We start from the raw sequence: 13,642 nt of genomic DNA on the forward strand, positions 1-13,642 counted from the left end.
GCAAATAAAAAAAAAAAAAAAACCTTAAATATATATGACCGGAGAAATATTGCAGCAAAGGAAAAGAAAAGGGACCCAAATAAAGCAAGTATCAACACGAATACATACCGTAAAATGAAACAAACTTTTTATGATGTTGATGGGAATTTCTCTGTTGTCTGCCAGATGTCTCATTTGTGGGGGTAAATCTTGTTTTTGGGTCAATTACTTCCTTGTTAGTGGGTCTATTGATGACACTGTCACCACAGCACATTCCAAGGATTATCCAGGTGTCAGGTATTTCCCACACATCCCTTCTCTTACTCAGTAAAACAAAGTAGAATGCAGGTCACAATTTATAGTGAGTGAATATTTTACACAGTATCATACTTTAAAGAAGCATCATGATACCTTGCTCAGAACATCCTTCAACTGATAGGAAGCTGCCAGGGATGGTTGCAAATTGCCAGTTCCTAAAATGCTCAGAACAAAGATGTTTATCCATAGTTAAACATGTTGACATGATATGGCCATTTCTTTTTTTCACTCCAGACACACCATCAGCTTTGCTCTTTTATACCTAAGACATCTGTTAGTAATGAAAGCCAATGATGAAAGCAGCAATGCCACTGCAACCACTGCAGCCAGAGCTGGAAGAAGAGAATCTGTAGAGAAAATGCTGGCTGTGGTTACAGAGTTGGCAGTGACTGCAGCATCTTCCCCAGAAGGGATGCTTGCAAGGCTGAGCTGGAGACAGAACCCATTCCAGGCAAGGAGGTGGTCACTGAACCCCTCCTGGTCAGGGCCATGAAGCATTTGTGCCAGAGGTAGAGGAGGGACAATGGGCAGCAGTCTGCTCCTCAGGCAGATGAGACCTCTCCCTCCATCTGTGCCACCACCAGGGGAGATTGTCTGTAGCCTAGAGGTGGCTGTGCCAGAGCTGGAGGCAAAGAAGTAGCTACCTGCTCAGGTTCCAGAGCTGGGCTTAGCCATGCCTCAGGAAGGGTATGACCCTCCACCTTCTCCTGTGCTGCTGCCACTGCTGCACCAGGTTTCAGACCTGACAGTTGTGCTGCCAGTGGGTGTGGTCTCTGCAGTGTCACAACTCTGCCTGGCTCAGTCAGATGTATGGTTCACACTGGACACATAATAGATGATAGATTGGTCATGTCATTCAGCTTCAGGTGGAAGTTTTTTCTGGGGTCCTCATGGATCTGACTAAAAGTTATGAAGTTTAGAGACTTTCATTCATGGCTCTCCATTCTATTTCCTGCAGCAGAACACACTCAGATGGTATCTCCCCTGCTGGGAAATGGCTTATTAGGTTTTTGTTTTGCTTTGTTTGTTTTCACCAACTTTGTGTCAGCATTTTGTACTTTGTTTTCATAGTTGGAAAGCAGAATAAGACCAGTATGCTTTGTACTCATGTATTTAATGGTGAGAGGCCCTCAGTTGTCTTTATGCTATTGAATCAAACAGAAGAGAAGTCCAAGTGATTCTGTGAGAATCTGGATTTCAAATCAGCAAAAGGAGAGTTCAAAAAGGTTTGAGCTCCATGGGATCCTAGTGACAGTATTTCCCGAAAAGGAATATAAGGATAAACCTATAGCCATGCAGCTCCAAAGTAATACATGCCAAGAAGGGACAGAAGTTAAGCATGAACTGAATGTTGCTGTTTCTCATGACCCTTTTTCTCTCCAAACTCCAGAGCCAAATTTATCTGAAAAGCCTGTTGACTTCCAAACCACCACATCTCTTCCACAAAAGAGCACCTTATCCTCCTCCTTTGTTTATCAAGGACACATATAACAAATCCATACTTCAGCCACCTCCTTTGAAAATTAAGCTACCCAAACAAAAAATGTAAAGGGAAGAACCTACTTCAATAATGAATACTATTAAATTACCACCCAGGCAAGTCCTGTGTGACAAATGTAAAAACAGTATTGTTGCCAAAAAAGGAAATTAGGAAACATTTAAATTGGATCTCAGGGAAAAGATGGACAACATGATGTGCACATATGTATGAATCTTTGATGTCCCAGAGGGAGAAGATTATGCAGCTAGGGAGAATATTTGAGGAGACAATTGGGAAAAAATTCCACACCTTTATAAAAGACATAAATATACAAATCAAGGAAACCCAACAAACTCCAATAGAATGAACCCAAATAGATAGAACCACTCAAAGACACATACTAATCTGTCAAATGCCAAAGAGAAGGAGATAATTCTGAAAGCAGCAAGAGAAAACTGATAAACCACATATAAGTCAAGCCATATAAGACTAAGTGCCAAGTACCCATTGGGCACCATGGAGGTGAGAAAGCAGTGCTGTGATATATTTAAGATTCTAGAGAGAAAAACTGCCAGCCAAGAATTATTTTCCAGTAAAGCTGTCCTTCAAAGTGAGGGAGAGTTTAAAATCTTCATAGATAAACAAGTGCTTAGAGAATTTGTTAATAAGAGACCTGCCTTGCAAGAAATACTAAAGGGAGTACTGTCAGCTGAATAAAAAGACAAGAGAGCTAGGACTGAAAGAGAGTATAGAAGTCATGACTGCTCTTGTTTGGATGTATTATGTGCCCCCAAACACCATGTTCATTGATGCTACCTTGTGGGGGCAGACTTATTAGCATTGATTAAGTTGGAACCTTTGGATTAGGCTGTTTCCATGGAGATGTGACCCACCCAAATGTAGGTGCTAACTGTGATTAAATAATTCCCATACAGGCATGGCCCCACCCATTCAGCATGAGCCTTGATTAGTTTATGAGAGCCCTACCTAAGAGCTCAGACAGAAGGAGCTTGCCACTGCACATTAAAGAGACTTTTTGAAGAAAGCTGTTGAAGGCTGAAACTGACACTTTGGAGAACACCATTTTGAAATGCAACCTGGGATCAAGCCGACACCAGCCGTCCCATCTAACAAAGGTTTCTGGATGCCAGTGGCCTTTCTCCAGTGAAGGTACTCAATTGTTGATGCCTTACCTTGGACACTTTATAGCCCTAAGACTGTAACTGTGTAACCAAATAAACCAAATTTTATGAAAGCCAATCCATTTCTGGTGTTTTGCATTCTGGCAACATTACCAAACTGGATCAATGACTATGAGTAAGAGTAACTAAAAGGGTAAAGAGGAAAAAATACTAGATTTGGCAAAAAAATCATCAAGGGATAAAGTGTTTGAAGGAAGGACAGCTTTTATAGTAATAACATAGAATGTTGATGGATTAAGCTCTTCAATCAAAAGATGCAGAATGGATAAAAAATATGGTCTATGTATATGCTGTTTACAAGAAACTTATTTTAGACCAAAAGATACAAATAGCTTGAAGGTTAATGATGGAAAAAGATATTCTATTCAAGTAATAACAACAAAAAAAAAATGATGCATGCTAATATCAGATAAAATAGACTTTAAATGCAAAGATTTTATAACAGATAAGGAAGGACACTATATATTAATAAAAGGGGTAATGCACCAAGAAGAAATAACTATCAAAAATGATTATGCACCCAATCAAGTAGATCCAAAGTGTATGACGCAAGCATGAGCAATATTAAAAGGCACAATAGATATTTCTGCACCAATTCTGGGAGAATTCAACACATTAATCTCTTCAACAGATAGAACAACTAGAGAGATAATGAATGAGGAAATAGAGAACCAAAATTCTATGAACAATGAATTGGGCCTAACAGACATATATAGATTGCTATACCCTGAAACAGTAGGACATACATTCTTCTCAAGTGTTCATGGAATATTCTCCAGGATAGACCATAAGCTGAGGCATAAAACAGTGCATATTAATTTTAAAAGGATTGATCTTATTCAAAGCACTTTCTCTGAAAATAATGGAATTAAGCTGGAAATCAACAACCACAGAAGAAATGAAAATTCCACAAATATACGGAGGTTAATAAACACAGTTAAACAATCAATGGGTCAAAGAAGAAATTGCAAGATATATCAGTAAATATCTTGAGATGAATGAAAATACAACATATGAAAATATGCAATTCACCTGTATTGGATGCAGGGAAACCAGTAGTAAGAGGCAAATTTAGAGCTTGAAATGCCTAGATTAAGAAGGAAGAGACAGATAAAACTAAAGAACTAACCAAACAATTGGAGAAACTAGAGAAATAGCCACAAACTAACGATAAAGCAAGTAGAAGAAAGGAAATAACAAGGATTAAATGATAAATAAATAAAGTGGAGATCAAAAATAAACATAGAATCAACAAAAACAAAATTTGGTATTTTTGAGATGATAAGAAAGATAAACAAACCCTTAGCTAGATTGATAAAGTAAAAAGAAAGAATATGCAAATAAATAAAATCAGAAGTGAGAGGGGTATCATTACCATGGACCCTGAAGAAATAAAAACAGATCACAAGAGAACATGATGAATTACTGCATACCAAAACTAGACCACTTAGAAGAAATGGACAATTTCTTAGAAACACAAAATGAATACTGACTTGAGAAGAAATAAAAGACATCAACAAACCAATTACAAGTAAAGAGATTCAATAAGTTAACATAAACCTGCCTATAAAGAAAATCCAATGTCCAAAGATGGCTTCACAGGGGAATTTTAGAAAACATTCTGAGAAAAATTAACTCTATTCCTGCTCAAACCCTTCTAAAAAATTTAAGAAAAGTATCACTACATAATTCATTCTATGAAGGTAAAAATCAAATCCAATACCAAAACTTAATAAAGATACTACATAAAGTTAAACTACAGTTCAATCTCCTTAATGAAAATAAATGCAAGAATTATCAATCAAATACTTACAAATTGAATCCAATGGCACATTAACAGAATAATACCCCATGACCAGGTGGAGTTTATTCTATGCATGTAAGTGTGGGTCAGATAAAGAAAATCAATTAATCAACACATTAATAAATCAAATGGGGAAAAGCATGTGATCATCCCAGTTGTTTTCAGAAAAGTTATTAAACAAAATTCAGCACCCTGTTTTGATAAAATTCAGCATCCATTCCTTCAAAAATAAGGAATCAAAGAAAACTTCCTTAATATGATAAAGGACATATATGAAAAGCCACAGTCAACATCATATTCAAAGTTGATAGACTAAATGCCTTCCCCCTAAGATCAGAAATGACACAATTATGCCCACTGTCACCAATATTATTCAACATTATGCTAGAAGTTCTAGCTAGAGCAATTAGAAAAGAAAAATAATAAAAGGCTCCCCATGAGAAAGGAAGAATTAAAACTCTTGTTATATGCAGATGACATGATCCTATATTCGGAAAATCCCAAGAAATCTATGACAAAGCTACTGGAGCTAATAAATTCAGCAAAGTGGTGGGATAGAAGTTCAACAAGCAAAAATCATTAGTGTTTCTCACTGAAAATGAGTTAGGCAAGGAGCCAATTAAGAAAAAAATCCATTCACAAAAGCAACTAAAAGATTCAAGTATTTAGGAATAAGCTTAACCGAGAATGAAAATCACCTGCATACAGAAAATTACAAAAATTTGTAAAATAAACTTAAAAAAGACCTAAATGCATGGAAAGACATTCTGTGTTCATGGATAGGAAGGCTAAATACTTTTAAGATGTCAGTTCTACCTAAATTCATGTACAGATTCAATAAAATATCAATAAAAATTCCCAAAACATATTTTGAAGAATTTGAAAAGTAGTTATCAAATTTATTTGGAAAGCAAAGGATCTCAAAGAGCCAATATCTTGAAAAGGAACAATGAAGTCATAGGCCTCACATTTCCATTTCATGCTTATTATAAATCTTGTGAAGTTTAGTATACAGCCACAAAAGTCAAAACAGCATAGTACTGGCACTAAGATAGGCATTGATCAATGGAATAGAATTGAGAGTGCAGAAATAGAGCTTCACATCTATGGTCAATTGATTTTTGACAACCCCACCCCCCAAATCCACTGAGATTGACACAATTTTCTCTAAAACAAATTGGGCTGGGAGAACAAGATATCCATAGCCAAAGAAAGAAATAGGACCCCTATCCCCTATCTTATGCACCATACAACATTTAAATCAAAGTAGATCAAAGACCTAAATATAAGAGCCAGTAACATAAAACTCCTAGAAGAAAATATAGGGAAATATCTTAAGATCTGGTTATATAAGATATAACCTTACACCCAAAGCACAAGCAACAGAAGAAAAAATTGATAAATGAAAGCTCTTCAAAGTCAAACAGTTTTGTGCTTCAAAGACTGTCAAAATGGTGAAAATGCAGGCAACTCAGTGGGATAGAATATTTGGTAACCATATATCTGATAAGAGTTTGATATTCAGTATATATAATGAAATCCTACAACTCAACATTAAAATGGCAAACAACCTGATTATAAAACAGGCAAAAGATATGAATAGGCACTTTTCCAAAGAGGAAATACAAATGACTACAATGCACATGAAAAGATGTTCATCTTCATTAGCTATTAGGGAAATGTAAATAAAAACCACAATGAGATATTATCTCACACCTGTAAGAATGGCTGCTATTACACAAACAGAAAACTACAAGTGTTGGAGATGATGTGGAGAAATAGGAACATTTATTCCCTGCTTGTGGGAATATAAAATGATACAGCTACTCTCCAAGACATTTTGGCAGTTTTTCAGAAACTAAATACTGAGTTGCCCTATGACATGGAAATTCTGCTGCTAGGTATATATCCAGGAGACCTCAACACAGGGACATAAACAGACATTCGCACACTGATGTTCAGAGCAGAATTATTCACAATTGCCAAAAGTTGGAAATAATCCAAGTGTCCAGCTACAAGCTCGTGGAGAAACAAAATACGGTATATACATAAGATGGAATATTATGCAGCAGTAAGAAGGAATGAGGTTCTTAGGCCAGCAACAACATGGACGAACCTTGAGGACATAATGCTGAGTGAAGTAAGTCAGACACAAATGGACATATTGTATGATTTCACTAATATGAACTAACTATATAAGCAAACTCAGTGTCTTAATATGTAGAATATAAGTTAGTTAGAGATAGACAGAAGGTAGAGAAGAAGGAGCAGTTGCCTGATGTTTAGAGTTTTTAATGAGGTTGAAATTAAATGTTTAGAAATGGTGGGATTATGAGTAGTAGGGATGTATGCTGGTGAATTTGGTTGAAAGGAGTTGTTTACAGTCATGCATGCCATGAGCTAACACTACAATTATAAATAAGTTCCTTCATGAACTAGTACAAATGTGCAACACTTGTACAATTAATAATAAAGTGGTTTATGAAGGGAAGTTACCTATTGCAGGCTATGATTTATGGTTAACAATAAACCTTAGTGTTCTTTCATCAAAGGTGGCAGGTGCATCATGCAGTTGTTGGCAGTCAATAATATGAGAGGATAAGGGATATGGGGTGCTTTGGGTTTTCTCTTTATGATGTTATCTGATATTTTCCTTCTTGGAACAATGAAAATGGTCAAAAATTGAGTGTGAAGAGGATTGCACAGCAAGGTGATGGCAGTGTGAAACATTGTATAATTTGGATGGAATATGTTGTAGGTGAATATATCTCAATAAAACTTGCAGTATAAAAAATGGGAAATTAGAGCATAACTCCTGTGAACAAAAAATATAAAATTGATGATAAGATGGATTTGGAAACCAAAATGAAAGCCAGAAAAGAAATTCTGTGGTTAGGTTTCAAATATTTCTCCTAGCAGAAACAGAGTAGTTAAAGTTTCTTCTCAAGCAAACACATCTAAAGCTCAGTTAAGTATGAAAACAAGTGCTCCAGAGTAAGAAAATGGATCATGCAAAACCTCAGGAAGTGTTGAAAATTGTCACAAATGAAGCAATGTGAAACCTCTATGTCCAAAATAGCACATTCAACAGTCCATTTCACATATCAATATCAAGATCCTAGCTCAGGTTCTCTTCTGCCCCAGGTTTGTTTAAAACCACAAAGTTACAGGAATGAAGAAAATGACTCTTCTTGAAAACAGGAGATGAGAAAATGTAGAATGGCAAGATGGTCCCCAAGCCCCAGTTTCATTGCACCTCTACCCCCTCGGCAGGTGACACATCTTAAGAAAATCAGAGTCTCTCAAAAGGTCTGAAGAGGCCAGCAGTGAAGTTCAAGACACTAATGAAGTACATATGCCTGGTGAGCAGGATGAACAAGAGACATTTTGCAAAAGGGGCCACAAAAGCAATATCTCAGCTTATAGGACATAAATTAAAAGAAATCTGACTCTTCCAGTGCATCAGTTTGTGGCATTGATAGCACAAATAATTTGAAATATTCCAACTCTGAGTGTAGTTCTTCAGAAAGCTTTGATTTTGCTCCAGGCAGTATGCATGAACATTTCACGTCTTCTAATTCTTCTTCTTCAAAGGAAGAGAAAAAGTTCAGTAATTCCTTGGAAATGAAACTCTTTTCCACATACATTTCAAAATGCATCACACCAGATGGGAGGACCATACATGTAGAGGGCATTGTTTGGGCCAATATTTATGGTTTCCCTTAGTGGCCAGCTCATATTCTCAACATAAGTTTGACCTGGAAAGATAATGGCCTTTTAGTGTGACAGGAAGCCTTATTTTCTTGCTGTTTCCCAACTTACCCACTTTTTAGAAAACTTGCTGTCATGTTTAATGAGAAGAGAAAGGGCCTGTATTGCAAGGCTATCACAGAGGCAGCTAAATCTGCAAACATTTTATCCCTTAAGTGTGGCTTTATTGACACAGTTTGAAATATTAACATGGACAGTAAGGTAGGAGAAAAATCAGAAGGCACCACAGATTTCTAGTCTTTTTAGGAATAACTTTGACAAGGTGCCTTGACAAATTGGAGAAATTGCACTCAATTAGACATTGTTGTTGTTGTTGTTGTTTTAAATCATCCTTTATAGCTGCTTTTTTACTGAGCAGCTTATTGAACATGCAATTAAATTTTGTCTTAAGGAATTGAGATATTAGCAGTATTTTTCAATTGTGAAGTCAAACCATCCCAAGGCATAGGAGCCATAGCCTCCATTGAAAGTGAATTTTCATGGGAAATGTTAAATAGCCATTTTTCAATCAAGTACTGTGTGTGTGCATGTGTGTGCATGTGTCTGTATACACATACAACATATATATGTAATATAATTTATAGCTTTTCACTCTGTATCACAGGTGGTAAATTTAGGATTTTGCAGTAAGTATTGGTGGACAGGGAGAATAGTGTGGTAATTTAATGATTATTCGTCTTGCTTTTAAATTGATGAACACTTTACAAAATGGCATACTACTTGGGGTTAAGAAACAGAAGGTTTAAATCATCACTTTCTATCTTCCAATGGCAATTTAACAACAAATGTCAAGCATCTGGTTTGGGAGTTTAAATAGGTTTGTGTTTTGGCTATGTAAATAGCAGATTACTAAATTTGGCTAGCTTTCTCCTGACTGGCTGTTCTAAATTCTCAGTCTGGCATTTGCAGTTATTCCCATAAATAACAACTACCCCAATCACCAACAACAGATTTTTCTGCTGTTTTTCTAATAAGTCACAGATAATATGTTTCCAGGAGGAAGATCACAATAGAAAAGAACAAATATCATCATATTATATGAAGGGAACATCCATTCAATATGGTTTATCATAGTTGAGGTTAACCTTGATCATCTCTCTTGAGATTGTGTTTGTAGGTTTCTTAACTTTATAACTAACTTTATATTTACACTTTTATTTTTTCCATTTCCATACTTTACACTTTGGAAGATGGTCTGTATGCACAAACTAAACTTGGAGGAGTTGAAATTGTGCTTCACATCCTAATGAGCAGAATATCTACATAAATTCTTGGAATTCTTCTGCATATTAATTTATTCAGTCATTGATTCATATTTATATGAAATCATGGATATTTACTATTTTACATTGGATTGTAATCCAGTATTTGTTTATTTATTTATTTAATTTTTATTGTGAAATATAACATATATACAGAAAAATTATAACCTTCATAGTATGATTCACAAGTAGTTTCCAAATTTCAAAGAATGTTATTGGTTTCAGTTCCACAATTTCAGTTATTTCCTTTTTCTGAAATATACCATATATACAGAAAGGTGATAGCTTTCAAAGTATGATTTAACAAGTAGTTATATAGGTAATATCACAGAATTTTATGGGCTAAAGTTCCAGAGTTTCAGTTATTTCCTCATTGTGCAATAAAACACATATACAGAAAGGTGATAACTTTCAAAGTACAATTTAATGAGTAGCTACAGAGCAAATTTCAAAGAATATTATGGGTTGTAGTTTCACCATTTCAGTTATTTCCTTCTAGCTATTCTAATACCCTAGCAATTAAAAGTGTTAATAAAAACATTTATATGAAAATTCAGTATCAGTTATCCTTTATTAAATCCTATCTTTTCTGTTGCCATGTCTTCCTCTTATTTAATCAGTTTCTCTATTACAAGGATATCTAGGCAGTGAGCACCCTAATTTTTTCAAATTGAAAAAGGGGCATCAACATTATGAGAAGAGGGTTGCATCAGTTTGATGTTCTTGAAAAGGATGTTGCCTTTTGGTTTGGGACTTATGTGGCCCAGGAACACACTGGAGGATTTAAGTTTCTTAAAAAATATACATAGTGATACATTTAGACAGTCTCAAATAGGGACCAGGGTATTCTTTATGGTTTCAGGACTACTGTTGATTTAGGCTTGTCCTAATGAGGCCTTTTGGGATATCTAGCTGCAGCTTGCATAAGAATAACCTTCAGGATAGCTTAATGACCCTATTTGGAATCTCTTAGTCACTGAAACCCTTTTTTTAACCTTTGTTTTCCCACTTTTCATCAAGAAGATATTCTCAATTCCTTGATGCCACAGCCAGGCTCATTTCTGGGATCGGTGTCCCATATCACCAGGGAGAATCACTCAGCTGGGTGTCATGACCCATTTATGGGGAGGGTGATGAATTTATTTGCAGAGTTGGGCTAAGAAAGAGAAAAAAGCCACATCTGAGAAACAAAATAAGTTCTCTGGTGGTGTCCCCAGGCAAATTATAGGTGGGATTAGTGCACCCTTTACAACATATATTTCACAACTGAGGGCTTGACTTACTAAGTAGTGAGTTCCAAATTTCACATAGAATATATTCTGTCTGAGACAAATAACCAGTGTCAAACATTATCTACACTTATTTGTACAATTGTGATTACTCTCAATTGTAAACAATTATCATGACTCAAATCATGATAAATTTTTCTTATGAGCCCCCTAATTATTTATCCCTAGTATTATTGTGGAAACTGTAAGTTATTCCAATTAGATATAGACCCTAGAATGCAATCAGTGTTTTTCCCATATACCAATCTGTTGCTAACTTTTTTTCCTTGTGTCATACTTTAGAAACATAACATGCAAGCACTTATTTTTATTTGTAGTGTTAGTCCATGGTATTCATGCCATTAAACAACTTTCAATCATGTTCACCGTCAATGTGGCACTGATACTTATAGTCCCATTAGTGAACCATCTTAACCCCTGTCCACTCTCATACTTTTAAGTTCACCCTCATTAGCATGTCTGTACATTTTAGGTTATCATTCCCCCTTCTCTGGCTTATCCGTATCTCTAGGTCCCCTATATTCTATATTGTAAGACACTCATTTTACATTGTTCAGGGAGTTCATAGTAGTGGTAACATACAATATCTCTTCTTTTCTGTCTGACTTATTTCACTCAGCATTATGTCTTCAAGGTTCATCCATGGTGTCATATGTTTCAGGACCTCATTCCTTTTTACTGCTGCATAGCATTTGATCATATGTATATGCTTTAAGAAAAACAAATGAGAAAACACATTATGCTCTGAGAAATAAGCAAGGCACATAAGTGCAAATACTGTATGGTTTTCTTTATCAAACATCTATAAATTGCAAATTCATATACAGAAATAGTAAATTAGAGGGTACTAGATGTCAAGAGTGGAGAAGTGGAAGGGTTGGTTGATGGGTATAGAATGTTTATAATTTAGTTAATTTTAAAATAAAATAAAATTAAAATGCTTACATTGATTCTTTATATTGGAAACATAAGTCTGTATTTTATAATAAACTCCATATAACGTGGAAGTTAAAATTGATGGGGAGAGCACAGTTTGATGAATGTCCCAAACTCTGTGAAGAAAATTCATTTTCTCCTTATCCTGTTCCATTCATATTAAAAGGTATCCAGAGATTAGGATGACATGGACCAACTTGTCTAATTATGACCTGAGAGAATTGAAATCTCAACTTAAATATCCTGCTGTGACCTTCAATCCTTCAAATCAGGACTTTCAGTCAAGCAGCCTCTCATCTGAATGTCATTGTCTGCATAAGGAGGCCCATGTCTCACCATGTTTTCCTTCTGGGCCAGAGTACAGAGCCTCACACCTCATCACTCACCTGGCCAAGAAGCAGCAGTAGATCCACAGTCTTCAGTCATACCCCAGGAGAAACACAGCTCAGCCCAGTGAGTTCCATAGGACATAATGGATGTAGTAGAGTATGTAGGAGCATTGTATTATATCATTAAAACAAAGTAGAGATGGCCAAATGAGTGGGCTCTGAAATGCAAAGTTTCAGTTCAGAGGCTAACAGGGTTTAATTCTTGAATCTGGTAGGGATTTCATTACCCTCATTCCTAGTCCTTCTCTTATCCACCCTGGGTTTCCAGTATCCCTTGAAATATCCTCCACTAGAACAGAAATGGGTCATTCTAAACTGTCTCTGAAGCACTCCAAAATTATCCTGAAAGTGAGGATTATGAAAATGATGAAAAGAAGGATGACGGAAAGCAAAATATGATGCATTGAGTGCCTCCTTGTGCAAGGTTCCCAGCCCAGTTTTCTAATTACCTCCTCTCATTTCATCTGCATAACAATCCCTCAAACAAATATGCAAATTTTATGGCTATTTTTCAGATGAAGAAGTGAGGATGTCATATTTATTGAATATTTTACAAGTTCTAGTATAGAACAGGATTAAACCAGGTTGAATTTAGATAATGACAGTCTAGACACAGAGCAACTGGACAGTATTCACCCTTGGTAATCCAACCTCCAATTTCATTTTTGTTGTCTCTGCAGTCAGAGTGGTTGAAGGGAAATTATTTAGTTCCATTCACTTGATTCCCTGAACCCTATGTATTCTGCAGCAGCAGGCAAATAAAAAAATCCCTGCTAAATATTGTTTACATTTTTAACTTCACAGGGACAAAGTGCATTTAATATGAGTCCCATAAAATTGATGGATATATATATATATATATATGTGACTTCACCCCTTCCAAAAAGATGCATTAGGACTAGAGAAAGGGATAAAAATAGTGTTTTATTGTTCTGTCATGACTTTTCTGCAGAACCTATTATTCATTTAATAGGCTCTCAAAAATTATATTATGAAAAAATTGGCAGGGTTCCATAAAAATTAAAGTAATAAGACTAAATGGAGGAGATCAAGGGGAAAGTATATATTATTTGTGGTCTGTGACACAATTTAGGATTCCAGTCTTTCCATGCTCCAATTTCTGGAGATAAGATAGGTTTCCATATATCTGACATATACTTCAAAGAAGATAATTACTTTTTTGGAATAGTATCTTATTAATAAATATGCTCT

General features: G+C 35.7%; 1 pseudogene; it reads left to right on the forward strand.

Annotated features, from left to right (window-relative positions):
- The first annotated feature begins 970 nt into the window (after window positions 1-970).
- On the forward strand, window positions 971-8,759 carry LOC119511432 (annotated as a pseudogene).
- Window positions 8,760-13,642: the final 4,883 nt, after the last annotated feature.

The sequence above is a fragment of the Choloepus didactylus genome, chromosome 16 (genome assembly GCF_015220235.1).
Source record: "Choloepus didactylus isolate mChoDid1 chromosome 16, mChoDid1.pri, whole genome shotgun sequence".
Classification (NCBI taxonomy): domain Eukaryota; kingdom Metazoa; phylum Chordata; class Mammalia; order Pilosa; family Megalonychidae; genus Choloepus; species Choloepus didactylus.